Here is a 14,854-nt window from a genome sequence, read left to right as displayed (position 1 = left end):
TGGATGCTTAACTGACTGAGCCACCCAAGGCACCCCCTGTCTTGTGTTTTTTTTTTTTTTTTTTTTTTTTTTTTTTTAATAATGGTGAGGTGCCAGGTTGGCTCAGTCAGAAGAGCATAGGACTCTTGATCTCGGGATTTTGAGTTTGAGCCCCATGTTGGGTGTAGAGATTATTGGAAAAAAAATCATGAGTCTTAAAGTTTAAAAAACATGAATAAAATAGGGGCACTTGGGTGGCTGGGTCGGTTAAGCATCTGACGTCAGCTCAGGCCATGATCTCATGGCTTGGGGGTTCGAGCCCCACGTGGGGCTCTGTGCTGACAGGTCACAGCCTAGAGCCTACTTTGGATTCTGTGTCTCCCCCTCGCGCTGCCCCTCCCCCACTCATGCTCTGTCTCTCTGTCTCTGAAAAATGAATAAACCCTAAATAAATAAATGAATAAATAAATAAAATCTTTAAAAAAAAAGTCTCAGTGGTTAATGTAACAGGATTATGCAATCATAAAATCCTTGTGCTAGAGACTGCTGAGCAAACTTTTAGCATGTTTTCTACACTCTCCTACCCCAAAGCCTGCTAGTAACCTGGCATATACATTTTTGTCTGGCATCGCTCACCTGTTTACCTGTTGAACTGAACAGGCAGAAATGTGTGGATCTATGAAGATCTGACAGAACGGTCCAAGTGAAACCTATTTGCTGTATTCTAATAGCTGTGTATAATTTAATTTTGCCTTGCTGAAAATCCAATATGTGGGTGTGTTCTTGGGGTCTATCGGCTCAGCCATAAGTGGTATCGCTATTATTTCAGTTATTATAGATGGCGTAATTGAGGCTTAGACAAAATAAGTAACTATGAAATTCCTAGCTAATAGAAGACCTTAATTTTTTTAAAGAGCTAAATTTCTTTTCTTTTTCTTTCTTTCTTTTTTTGGGGGGGTGTGAGGGGGAGAGGGAGAGACAGAGTATGATTGGGACCAGAAGAGGGACAGAGGGAGAGGAAAAGAGAGAATCTTAATGGAGTCAGATGTGAGGCTTGATCTCAGGACTATGAGATCATGACCTGAGCCTAAATCAAGTCGATGATTAACTGAGCCACCCAGGCTAAATTTCTAACCAAATTCTGTGAGTAACCACTAAGAAGGGGAGAAAAGAAGAACGCTAAAGAGAACATGGCAACTATTTTATCCTGTTGTTCCTACATAATTTTTAGACTTACTCTACGATCAGCGACAAGCCAGCTAATTTTTTTCTCAGAACCTTAATAAAAATACATGGCAAATACATACGTAAGACATTGAACAGTTAGTATCTGTTAATAAAAGTAAAAAATATGGGGCACCTGGCTGGCTCAGTCGGTTAAGCTCTGACGTCAGCTCAGGTCATGATCTCACCGTTCCTGAGTTCGAGCCCCACGTCGGGCTCTGTGCTGACAGCTCAGAGCCCGGAGCCTGCTTTGGATTCTGTGTCTCCCTCTCTTTCTGCCCCTCCCCTGCTCACACTCTGTCTCTGTGTCTCAAAATTAAATGTTCAAAAAAATTTTTTTAAACAAAAGCAAAAAATTTGCATAACCAAAATAATAAAATTCTGTTAGAATCCAGGTATAAAACTCTTACAGTAAAAATACCATATTTACATAATACTGGGTAGAAATATATTTTAGCAATATAAACTACTTAAAACACCAACTTATATTAATTTTGACCTGAGTTCAAGAGTTGAATGCTCTAACGACTGAACCAGCCAGGCACCACTATATTAGAAGTTCTGACCAAAATCTATCAGGAATGGATTACATATTCAACATTCAATTATAAGACTAATACATCATGACCAAATAAGAGTTATCCCAGCAACATAAAGGTGGTTATGTTGGTGGATTTCCTAAACATTAGGAAATCCGTTGACGCATTTCTTAGCATCATATTAGAAAAGAAAAAAACCCAAATGAATATTTCAATGAATCCTAAAAAATCATTAATAAATCAGTGTACCACTTCCTAATAATTCTTAGACTAGGAAGAGCTAGAAACATCTTTTTTTTTCTTTTAAAGCTTATGCATTTATTTTGAGAGAGAGAGAGAAAGAGAGAGAATCATGTGCATGAGTTGGCAAGGGGCAGAGAGAGAGGGAGAGAGAGAATCCCAAGCAGGCTCCACACTGTCAGCACAGAGCCCGACACAGGGCCTGATCTCATGAACCATGAGATCATGACCTGAGCTGAGATCAAGAGTTGCACGCTTAACAGACTGAACCACCCCAGCGCCCACCTTTAGCTTAATGAAGGTTAACTACCATAATCTCACAGCAAATCTATTCAGCATTATATGAGGAGACATCATAACAGTACCAATAAGTGTATCACAACTGTTCTTTCACATTTTGCTGGAAGCCAGTGAAATAAGACACGTAAAAAACCTAAGAGGTACAGGTATTGGATAGGAAGAAAGAAAACCAAGGTTATGTGTAGATGAACTCTACATAGAACACAGTCAACTAAAAACTTATTAGAATTAATTAAAGTTTCATAAGGCACCATATATTAAATCAATATATACTAATCAGTAGATTTCTTATACAATAGCTTTCTTACACACTAACATTAATCAGTTAGAAAACAACATTGGGAAAAACAAAAGATATCACCAGTAACAACCTTTAAAACTTACAATGTCTAAGGATAAACTTTACAATAAATGTTCAAGACCTTTTGAAGAAACATAAAAAACTTTATTAAAGGACAGAAAGAAAGGTCTGCAAATAGTTACAGCATGTTCCCAGATGGAAAGAATCAATTATTTTAAAGATAGGAGATTTCACCAATAGGATTTATAAAGTCAATGCAATTAAAACCCCAATAAGCTAAGAAAAGTGACAAGCTGGTTCTAAAATTCACATGAAAAATGAATACTCAGGGCAAGTTTGAACAAGAAGAAAAATGAATGAAGGCATAAGCTAATTTACAGGACATCAAAACATTATAAAGCCATAACACAGACCTTCTTTGACTTACAATGGGGTTATGGCCTGAGAAACCCATTATCAGCTGAAAATAGCGTTAAGCCAAAAATGCATTTAATACTTGCTTAACCTAGTGAACATCGAGTCTTAGCCCACGATGTCCAGAACATGTCCAGAATGTTTCTGTTAATCTACATTTGGGCAAAATCATCAAACACAAAGTCTATTTTATAACCAAGTATTGACTATCTCCTGGAATTTATTGAATACTGTATGGAACATTTAAAAAAAAAAAAAAAAAAGAATGCTGTAGGTGTGTTAGTTGTTCACCCGTGTGATCTCCTGGTCGATTGGGAGCTATGGCCGCCCAGCATCACAAGAGAGTATCCTACTGCGCATCATCAACCTGAGAGAAGGTGCAAATTCAAAGAATGGGTATTGCTTTGGCACCAGGATAAAGGCAAAAACCCTTGAGCTAAACCAGCATAGGTCAGGGAGAGTCTGTAACGAAGCCAGGGTCATCCTGGAACAGAATGAGACAATGCTCCAGGGACCCAAGTAGTCCGGAAACAGATCCCTGAATATACGGCAATGTAGCATGAACCACACAGTGTTATTTCAAACACATGGGCGGCGGGGGGGAAGTAGTCAACAAATGGTATTTACTTAGCTTTCATAAATGTTTAAATTGTAAAATTTCAACATATGTTAAAAATAAATGGTGTTTAGATAAATGGTATAGAGAAGAGTTTATAGACAACTGGCTATCCATTTGAAAGAAAAATAAAATAGGTTTTAAAAATGAATTCCAGGGGCGCCTGGGTGGCTCAGTCGGTTAAGCGTCCGACTTGGGCTCAGGTCATGATCTCGCGGTCCAGGAGTTCGAGCCCCGCGTCAGGCTCTGTGCCGACAGCTCAGAGCCTGGAGCCTGTTTCAGATTCTGTGTCTCCCTCTCTCTCTGACCCTCCCCCGTTCATGCTGTCTCTCCCTGTCTCAAAAATAAATAAACATTAAAAAAAAATTAAAAATTAAAAATGAATTCCATACAGAGTAAAAATCTCTATGAAAAAGCAAAGCTATAAAAACCTTCATGTGGACGAAATCTTCTTATTACAATATACAAAATGTCAAAGACATTAATGGAAAGCTATTTTAGACTAGATAAGGATTTAAAATTACACTTGACCCCCGAATAAAATAGGGGTTAGGAGCATTGACTCCCCCTGCAGTTAAAAATCCATGTATAACTTGGGGTGCCTGGGTGGCTCAGTCAGTTAAGCGTCCGACTTCAGCTCAGGTCATGATCTTGCGGTTCGTGGATTTGAGCCCCGCGTGGGGCTCTGTGCTGACAGCTCAGAGCCTGGACCCTGCTTCGGATTCTGTATCTCACTCTCTCTCTGCCTCTCCCCTGCTCACACTCTGTCTGTCTGTCTGTCTCTCTCAAAAATAAACATTAAAAAAAATTTTTTTAATCCACATATTACTTTTGACTCCCAAAAAACTAAAGTACGTATAGCTTACTCTTGACTAGAAGCCTTAACCAGAACATAAACCTTCAATTACACATTTTGTATGTTAGATGTATTATATACAGTATTCCTTCAATAAAGAAAGCTTAGAGAAAAGAAAATGTTAAAATCATAAGAAAGAAAATACAGGTACCATAATATACTGTATTTATAAAAAATTCCACATGTAAGTGGACCTGCACAGTTCAAACCCATGTTGTTCAAAGGTCAATTGCAATGTCAGCCAAAGAGAATAAAGTTTAAAAAAACATTCAACAAGCACAGAAAAATATTTTCAACCTGTATAACAGACGACTAATGTACATTATACATGTAAAGAATACACAATTTTTTTAACAGCATAATAGGAAATGTTCACAGTTCGAACAGGCATTTCCCAGAAGAATTCAATTGGGCCCAAAGATCTGTGTTAAATGTTTATTAGCACATAACAAATTACCTCCCGCCACAATTTAGCAATTAATACTTATCATCTCTCATGGTTTCTATGGGTCAGGAATCTGGGAGCAGCTTTGGCTGCCGTCAAAATATCCACCAAGGCTCAGTCATCTCCAGAGTCTACTTACTGTACTACGGGACCCACCAACGAGGTGGGTCACTCACATGCCTGGCAAGTTCATGTTGGTCACTGGCAGAAGGCCTCCGCTCCTGGCCTCTTGGATCTTTCCATCTGTCCCTCTGCATATCCTGAAAACATGGAGGCTGGCTACCCCCAAGGCAAGAAATATAAGAGCTAAGGACAGAGGCCACAGTGAAACCACACAATGAATACTACGTTGCTGTTAAAAAAAAAGAAACAAAGAAAACCTATCTAGAGAGTTCTGGGTTACGATAGCAAATTGAACATCCATAACTGATTTCACGTTTTCCTCCAGCCCCAGTAAAACTACAAGGAACTTTCCCTTTTTTTCCCTTACACCCATAAAAATAGGGAAAACAGGAGAAGAGAGAACAGCAACAAGATATTTGTGAGCTACAAAGCAGATGGATGAGAAGTAACTGTTGTAGCAAACAAGAAAAAGCTGAATTTCAATGGGAAAGCTGAAAACCAGCCTGATTTACACAGCACAACAGTCAAAGGCACAGCAACAGGGAACAGCAGGTGCCTCCCAGAATGGGAGGGGGCCGGCTACAACTCGGAAGATGGAGTGACACCTAGCTGAGAATCGGGAAGACCCCTTCCTTCATCACCTCCTCACCTCCATGCTATTCTAGACGTGCTGGAGGTTATGTCCTCAAGAGAGGGGAGAAGACAGAGTCTTTGCATTGTAAAGACCACCTGTCTGAGGGTCTGGGGGTGGTGGCAATATACATGCCGAACGATGAACGTTGAAAACTTTCCTACCTTCCAGGCAGGAAACAGGAAAAGCATTCTCTGGAAAATCTGACCAGCCCAAGAGGAGAAATCTGGAGACACCCACATTGGAAATTTCCTACAAACAGCTCAGTGAGATCACTCCTCAGTGATGCTTAAATCTCACAGGTCCCACGACTATGCTCAGAGCACCCAACTGGCTTTCGCTGCTAAACATGTTTCACTGCTAAACGTGAAGAGGCATTCAGTGATTAATAGGTATCTGAGGAAAGCATCTAACATAAAAGAGAGGCCAAAATAGAGAAAATAATTTTGAGGATACAGAAACGGGGAGGAAAAGAACTTTAAAAAGTACAATAAAAAGTAACATTCTCAGAGAGATACAGGCCTTAAAGATAGGACTGGTCAGGGGCACCTGAATTCCTGATCAGTTCCATGTCTGACTCCAGCTCAGGTCATGATCACATGGTTCACGAGTTTGCACCCCGCATGGGGCTCTCTCCTGTCAGCACAGAGCCTGCTTCAGATTCTGTCTCCCTCTCTTACCACCCCTCCCCCACTTGCTCTCTCAAAAATAAACATAAAATAATTTTTTAATGTTTATTTATTTCTGAGAGAGAGAGAGAGAGAGAGCTTGAGCAGGGAAGGGGCAGATAGAGAGGGAGACACAGAATCTGAAGGAGGTTCCAGGCTCTAAGCTGTCACCACGGAGCCTGAAGCGGGGCTCGAACTCGTGAACTGTGGGATCATGACCTGAGCCAAAGTCAGATGCTTAAACGACTGAGCCACCCAGGCGCCCCCAAAATAAATAAACATAAAAAAAAAAAAAAAAGGAATGATCACAAAACAAAGAAGTATAATCAGAGAGTAGAAAAAAAAATGACAGAAATGGAAAATAAGAAAGAAAAATATTGGCCCAAGTCCAGGATATCCAATATCCCAATGATGGGTCTTCCAGAAAGAGAAGACAGAGAATACAGAAGGGAAGACATCATGAGTGAAACAATTCAAGAGAATTTCCAGAACTGTATGTCAGGTTTCCAGATTGAAAGCACCCATACTGGATTAAAACAGACATACACAACAGCAAATCTCTGTAAGATTCCAGAACACTAGGGACAAAAGACCTTGTGGAGTCCAGAGGGGCGGCAGGGTTGGGGTGGCAAACAGCTCATACGCAACGGATCAGAAAACAGAATGGCTTTGGAATTCTCAACAGCAACACTGGAAGCTGAAAGACAATGAGGCACTGTCTTCAAAGTTCTAGAGAAAATCATTCTCAACATATACTTGGTTAAATTATCTATTAAGAAGAAAACTAAAATAAAGTCTCAAAAGTATGGTTTCTATGTATCTGTTTTCAGGAAACTACTCCGTATATCCACCAAAATGAGGGCTAAATCGAGAAACAGGAAGACAGGTGCCTGAGTGGCTCAGTAGGTAAAGCGTCCTACTCTTGGTTTCGGCTCAGGTCGTGATCTCACGGTTCGTGAGTTTGAGCCCCACATCACGTTCTGTGCTGACAGCTGTGGGGCCTGCTTGGGATTCTCTCTCTGTCCCTCTCTCTCTACCTGTCCCCTGCTGGTGCTCTGTCTCTCTCTCAAAAATAATAAACATTAAAAAATAATATTGCTTTCTAAAATATATATATATATATATATATATATATATATATATAATGAGGGAAATGAGATATTGAGGGGAACTATTCCCAAGATTCTGTAAGTCTAATACTGTTCTAGAAAATAAAGTTTGTTTTTTAAAAAAGAAAATCATGATTAAATATACTACAACTTTCCATGGTGAACAATATTTGTATAGGCACACTACCGCGAGCATTAAATACGGATTTAACCAGAAACTGTAACCTAACTATACTTGAACGGGGGCGGGGGAGGAGGGGCATGAGGGCATGAGGCAGACGGACAAAAAGCTAGCCGGACACGCACTTTATTTAGAAATGTGGGGGCGCCTGGGTGGCTCAGTCGGTTAAGCGTCCGACTTCGACTCAGGTCACGATCTCACAGTCCGTGAGTTCGAGCCCCGCGTCGGGCTCTGGGCTGATGGCTCAGAGCCTGGAGCCTGCTTCCGATTCTTTGTCTCCCTCTCTCTCTGCCCCTCCCCCGTTCATGCTCTGTCTCTCTCTGTCTCAAAAATAAATAAAACGTTAAAAAAAAATTTTTTTAGAAATGTGAAGGTGATGTAAATGGTAGAACAGCTAAAAGTAGAGAGGTTACCTTTCACTGGGTAACTGAGGTACATGTGGGGCATAGAAGCCCTCTATTTTGTCATTTAGCCTTTCCGATGTTAGTTTATTTTCCTCCTACTCAAGGATATTTATATGTATTTTTTGATATATATATCCTTGAATATATATATATATATGATTTTGTTTCGAAGTAATCTCTACACCCAGCATGAGGCTCGAACTCACAACCCTGAGATCAAGAGGTGCCTGCACCAGCAACTGAGGCAGCTGGGAAACTAGTTTAGTCTCCAAACTGTATGCAAGTAATAACTGGATCAGATAAACATTACTTTAAAAATCAGAAGACTGGAGTTGATTTTTATCTACTGACAAGCAAAAGCTTTCAATTGGTTGGCAAGCTGAAAGGTAAATTTGAGGAAATAACGTGAATCGCACCACTAGAGAGCCCTGGGCAGTTGTTTGGCATATTGATGGTATTTTTTTTTTTTTTAAATGGCAACATACTAACAACTAATGTCAGGAAACTTAGGTTTCCTCCTCTGACCTCATCACTTCATCTGCCTCTCTCAGTTTGTGCCTCTGTAGTCTTTTATTCTTTTATATTAAAAAAATTTATTTTAATGTTTATTTTTGAGAGACAGAACGCAAGCAGGGGAGGGGCAGAGAGAGAGGGAGACACAGAAATCCGAAACAGGCTCCAGGCTCTGAGCTGTCAGCACCGAGCCCGACGCGGGGCTCAAACCCGTGAACCGTGAGATCGTGACCTGAGCCGGAGTGGGACGCTTAACCGATGGAGCCACCCAGGCACCCCTGTAGTCTTACAAACTTATTTCAAAATCCCCTTCCCCTTGACTTTCCCTCACACCCACCACCAATCACTAGTTCTGAATGAATCCAACAATCTGTGTTAGATCCTGCTTTCTCATGGCTGAAGAAACGGCTATTCTCTCTGCTTGGCTTCACTGCAAATTCACGATTTCCAAGCTCATTTGTAATTCCTGTTCCTACCCATCTGTAGGCCAGTTGTCTAAACACATACCATTCTTCCTTGCCCTGCAATCTTCTTTGGCTTTCCTGTTGACATCACTCCCTGATGGCTTAACTTCCTGTTACATCAAGAAAAAAATTTCAGTCTTTATTTCCAAATTCACGCCACCTTCCTTTCCTTTTTGTTCAGAAGAAGCCTCTCTACTTCATTCTGAGGCTCTTTTCCATCTACCTGACTTCTGAACTTCCATTTCCACTTTAGACATTAGCTTCACCCTGGATGTGTCCCCAGCAAACTCATCTCCTCCTGTTTGTTCTCCGAGGCTACTTGCATGAACAATCATGGTTTTAAGGAACAGAGCATGGTCACGTTTCTAAAGTGATGATGCAATATCTAGTCCTGACTCGTTTTCATCCTTCCCCAAACCTCCACTCCTTTTAATATCACGGTTAAGCGGAGCAGCAGTATTCTTAAGTGGTTAAAGCTGGAAACCTGGTCATCATCCTGGGCAACCTTCTTGTATCTCCCTGATCTTAATCCATTGCTTCAGTGCCTGAAGCACGTGGTGGAGACGGAACAGGTATTTATGGAATGGAACCTACTCACTTTTATTTCCACTTCTGTAAACTATCTCCTTTTCTACTTCCACCGAGTGGTCAGACCCTCCCTGTTACTTGGCTGGCCAATTGCTGCGGCCCCATCAACCGCTACCACCATCTTTTTATTCTCCATTATTTTTTCTTCATTGCTTACTACTTCCTTTAGTCTATGGCATCTTCAAAGTTCTTGTGGGTGGAAATAAACTTTTCTCCCTGGGCAACTGCCACATTTCTATCTCACCCTTTCCCCCTTTGTCCTAGGCTTAAGAGTCTCTAGTACATTTCCTGACAAGACCCATTTTGAGGGGGGACAGTGTTGCACTTTTGTTGGCTGGATATAAGCTGATCTCAACCAGAAGCATTCCCCTCCTCCAGCTCCAACCCTCAGCCCCAGGGCTCCAAGAGCGTATCTCAGAGGCAGTGTTCTGAGAGGAAACCCTTCTGATAAGGCCAGTTAGACTCTGGTCAAGCATACACCAATTTTTTTTTTTTTTTTCAAGAAGGCTCAAATACTGGTGAAATAACCCAAAGGCAGGTATTCTTTGCTCAGATGGAGGTATTAATTGTTCAGTCAACACTTAGTGGATACATAATAGCCAACATTTATTAAGCACTTGCTATGGCTGAGAAATTCACATCAATTATCTTAAGCCCCTTAAAGATGACCTGAACAAGCACAATTATTACTTTCCATTTTACAGATATGGAAACTAAGTTTTATTGAAAAATACCATTCTAGGGGCGCCTGGGTGGCGCAGTCGGTTGGGCGTCCGACTTCAGCCAGGTCACGATCTCGCGGTCCGTGAGTTCGAGCCCCGAGTCGGGCTCTGGGCTGATGGCTCAGAGCCTGGAGCCTGTTTCCGATTCTGTGTCTCCCTCTCTCTCTGCCCCTCCCCCATTCATGCTCTGTCTCTCTCTGTCCCAAAAATAAATAAACGTTGAAAAAAAAATTAAAAAAAAAAAAAAAGAAAAATACCATTCTTAAAGTCAGTGCTATAGATTCGAGTCAGGGTTCAAACTGGTGGGCTGGATGCATAACTATACACACCCTGTGGCTGAACCGTACTAGGCTCTACAAGAACTAACAAGGGCACAGTCATTCCTCAAGGGGGCACAGAGACTGGTCGGAGCACTAAGACCAGACAACTATCAACTGTCACGCAATGCAGACATCAATAAGCACAATTTGGAAGGCACAAGGTGTTTAATATTAGAGTCCTACTGAAGGATCAAGAGAGGCTCCTTACTTAACGTCTGGTTAAGAGTCTAAAAAGGATATATGGAAGATGTGGACTTTTAAATTTGGCCTTAGAGTTTAAAGAAAGGATAGGATATAAACAATTGCGGGTAAAGGGGACAAGGTAACTCAGACAAGGTAACAACAACAGCAGACTCAGGAAGGTTCCGAACATGCTCACAAGACAGGGGCTGCACTTGATTACAGCAAAGGGAAGGGGTAAGATCGGGACAGGAAGTAGTGTGAGGCCAGATTTTGGATAATTTGGAATTTCATCTGTAGTCTGTAGGGAGTCTATTGAGGATTTCTGTGCATGGTACTGTGGTAAGAATTGTTCTCTAGGAGGATAATTTTAGCAGTTTGGAGGGCTGACATCGGGGGACTGAAATAATGCGCATTTCAGAGGAGACTTAAGATAGCTCTGGTGCATGGTCACAAGATCCTGACCCTGGGAGAGAAAAACAGGAGAAATGAGAAGGGAATACAATTCAGAAACAGATTCAACTCAAGTTGTTTTGGCAAAATAACGGTACCTAAAGCAATGGAACTGAAAGTATAAACCATTCGCTTTACGTCTCAACTACAAGAGGCTGGGCAACATTTTTAGCTGAAATTTAGAAAACGAAATTTGAAACGTCACTGTGATGCACGGACACATGTATTTATGTACACATACAAATCTGCACACACATATACATAGTGGAAATGTTTGAAATAAAGATCTAGAATATGTAAGTTAAAATCAAAATCAAGAGATATCTCGAGACTTGACTATGGAAGCAACAAGGCAATTTATTGTTTAGTTGTTAAATTTTGTCTGATTTTAGTTTTTTTATCAAACAGATACATACATATATATATATAAATTTAAAATAGAGCCTTCTCTTTCTCCAAGTACTCCCTTAGAGTTCATCCCATTAATTGGCCTTAATTAAAAAAAAAAAATTTTTTTTGTGTACTAACAAGTGGGCAGCTTCACCTTAACTGGCTTTAATTACAAACTTTCCATCTCACCCAGTTAATTAAAAAAAAAAAAATACTCTGAATTAATCCGTAAAGAATTTTTAAAAAGTATGTGACAGAAGAAAGGAAGATGACCATTTTTAATTTCTTCACGTACGTTAAAAGATTAGACCGCAAGCTGCAACTTTCCTGTTTTGTACAGTCTTCTATTCATAGCCACTTCTGAATTAACAGTTGGAAGAAATAAATTGTCTGGATCCCAAAGGACTTCCTAGAATTATATACGTTAACGATTAGAAGCGGAATCTTGAAAAGCTCATCACGTGTTTTCAAGGAAGAATATTCACAGATGGTTAACAGGAAAAATCAGTTCAATCGTAATGATTTAAGCTCTGGATCTGCTCATCAGGAAGAGGAAGAAGTTGTCCCGGAGTCTTGAAGTTGGCTTCTGGCAATACAGCGCTACAATTAATTCACAGTGGATACATGGTATCCACTACTTGCAAAGCACCATGCTACAAAGTCTTGTACCTAGATTGTCCTGCCACAGGCGTTGTTCAAACCTGCAATGTCCAGTATCATAGCCACGAGCCACCCGTGACAACCAGTCGGTTGCTGTGTGGCTAGTGTGAATGGAGAGGTGGTAAGAATGGAAAATACACAATGGATAGCAAAGGTTTAGAATGAAAAACAGAACGTAAAAGATTGCAATCATCCTTGATATACTGGATTACACGTTAAAATAACATTTTGACATGAGCTACTGGGTATACATTTAAATTAATTTTATCTGTTTCTTTTATTCATTAAAATTTGGCTATAAAAAGCTTCAAATTACTTAGGAGGCTCACATTACATTTTTATTGGTCTAAACTCTTAAGGAGGGGCGCCTGGGTGGCGCAGTCGGTTAAGCGTCCGACTTCAGCCAGGTCACGATCTCGCGGTCCGTGAGTTCGAGCCCCGCGTCAGGCTCTGGGCTGATGGCTCAGAGCCTGGAGCCTGTTTCCGATTCTGTGTCTCCCTCTCTCTCTGCCCCTCCCCCGTTCATGCTCTGTCTCTCTCTGTCCCAAAAATAAATAAACGTTGAAAAAAAAAATTTAAAAAAAAAAATTAAAAAAAAAAAAAAAAAAAAACTCTTAAGGACCTCATCCACAGATAACCATGAACTCCCTCCACAGGAATGAGAGTAAAAAGCAGAGTAATCAGCAACTGTTCACACCACTCTTGTAAATTCCTCTCTTCTTCCTAATTCTGCATCTGGCCAACCACGTATCTTCATTATTACTTGAAACCATAGCCTTCACTGTGAGGGTTAGCATTGATACTTACTAGACTCTGGATTCTGGATAAGGAAGGAGACGGTGATTCTATTCAAAGTCTTTTTCTCAATACTTTGAAACAGTGACTGTGTCACATGGAGAAATATATACATTTCCGGACTAGAGAACAGAATATGAAAATGCCTCCAAAGTTCCCCAGCCAGTGACTGGACTTCCTTTCCCCAGATGTTATCTTTCCTTGGGAAAAGGATCCTTGAGCAAGCTCCCATCCTTTAAGACATGAGGACTTTTGCTCAGCCTATCTCTAGTAACTGTTACTGAAATTCTGCTGTCCCCTCGACTTTTGTTAATCGCGACTGCTCAAAAAGGGAGCCACAAGAAAAGTGAAGTCACCATAGCTTTGTCTAAATCACGAGCTTTATTTCAGACAGAAAAATGTCTTTTTAATTCCCCTTAGACCTCAAGATATGAAGCATTTTGTCTTACTTTTCTATTCATCTGATTTCATTCCTTTAGAGAAATATGACTTTGTTAAGAGGTTCATTTATATTTAAAAACCACATATGAAACAACTTGCACGAGGAACTTGCAAAACTACTAGATGTGGATTAATAAAATTAAAAAGTTTAAAGAACAATGAAACGAGGGTGTTATGAGGCTAGTATGTATAAAACAAGCCAAATAGTTGAAAAGAGCTTGTCAAAAAATACAACCAGGAAAACATCTTTTTGTTTTAGAAATCCTATTTTTACATACATTTCTAGCCTTGTTTTATTATACAAGGTGATTTTGATTACAATTTAATTTTCTAACAGAATATTTATATTGAAGTTTGGTATTTTAAGCAAACATTTTATTCTTGAAAGCTTATTTTTGAGAGAGAGAGAGAGAGAGAATGAGCAGGGGAAGGGCAGACAGAGGCAGGGACAGAGGATCCGAAGTGAGCTCTGCATTGACAGCAGACAGCCTGACGCGGGGCTCGAACTCACGAACCATGAGATCATGACCTGAGCTGAAGTCGGACACTTAGCCGACTGAACCATCCAGGTGCCCCTAAGCAAACTATTTTAAAGTGGAAAGGCACTTCAGGAATCAGTCTTACACCCTTGTTTTATAGATGAATTTTATGTGGTAAGGCCAAAGTCACATAGTTACAAAGTGATAGAAGAATGAACACATGTATGCTGACTCCAGGTTCAGCTTGATCCACTGTATTATACTTAGTCCTTATTTGTCTGGTTTAAGGAAAAAAATTAAGTTCAGATGTATAAAAGGCTAACGTTATTAGCACTATTAATGTTCCTATTCTATTTCTTTGGAGTGAAATGATTTCAGTAGTATGAATAGGAGGCGCAAAGATTATAGGTGGAGGTGGGCTCAGTGGTGAAGATATTAAAAAGGCTGGTAGCTACCAGAGGCTCATATAATTTACTTGAAATTTCCAAAAGACTCTTTCTCTTTTAGTAAAGACTATTGAGGGGAATGAAATCTGGAACGGGAACTGGGTCTGTTACTCTCTTCAGCTTGAATAAGACTGAGAATAATTATTACTTTTGAGAGGTGCTGAATACTCTAACGAGCGTACCCCAGTGGAACGGGTGATCTCACCGAGTTATTACCCTGAATGTCAACTGTGTCTCTGCAAGTAATATGACTATGGACATAGTAACAAGACATGACTGTAGCCAAACTATTCCCAGTAAGGCGAGATTTTGCTCAGGGTTAATGGGACCAGAAGACGGCATCTCATACACTCTACTACGAACTGCTCATTTT

At 40.3% G+C, this 14,854-nt stretch overlaps 1 long non-coding RNA gene across 1 annotated transcript; it reads right to left on the bottom strand.

Moving 5' to 3' along the window:
* Window positions 1-4,890: 4,890 nt before the first annotated feature.
* Window positions 4,891-6,320, bottom strand: LOC123602451. The gene is made up of 2 exons (XR_006714491.1): window positions 5,687-6,320; window positions 4,891-5,266 (listed from the first exon to the last, which is right to left on the bottom strand). It is a non-coding gene; the product is annotated as an uncharacterized LOC123602451 (long non-coding RNA).
* Window positions 6,321-14,854: the final 8,534 nt, after the last annotated feature.

This window comes from Leopardus geoffroyi, chromosome A1 (assembly GCF_018350155.1).
Source record: "Leopardus geoffroyi isolate Oge1 chromosome A1, O.geoffroyi_Oge1_pat1.0, whole genome shotgun sequence".
Classification (NCBI taxonomy): domain Eukaryota; kingdom Metazoa; phylum Chordata; class Mammalia; order Carnivora; family Felidae; genus Leopardus; species Leopardus geoffroyi.
This window is presented reverse-complemented; position numbering and strand designations above follow the sequence as displayed.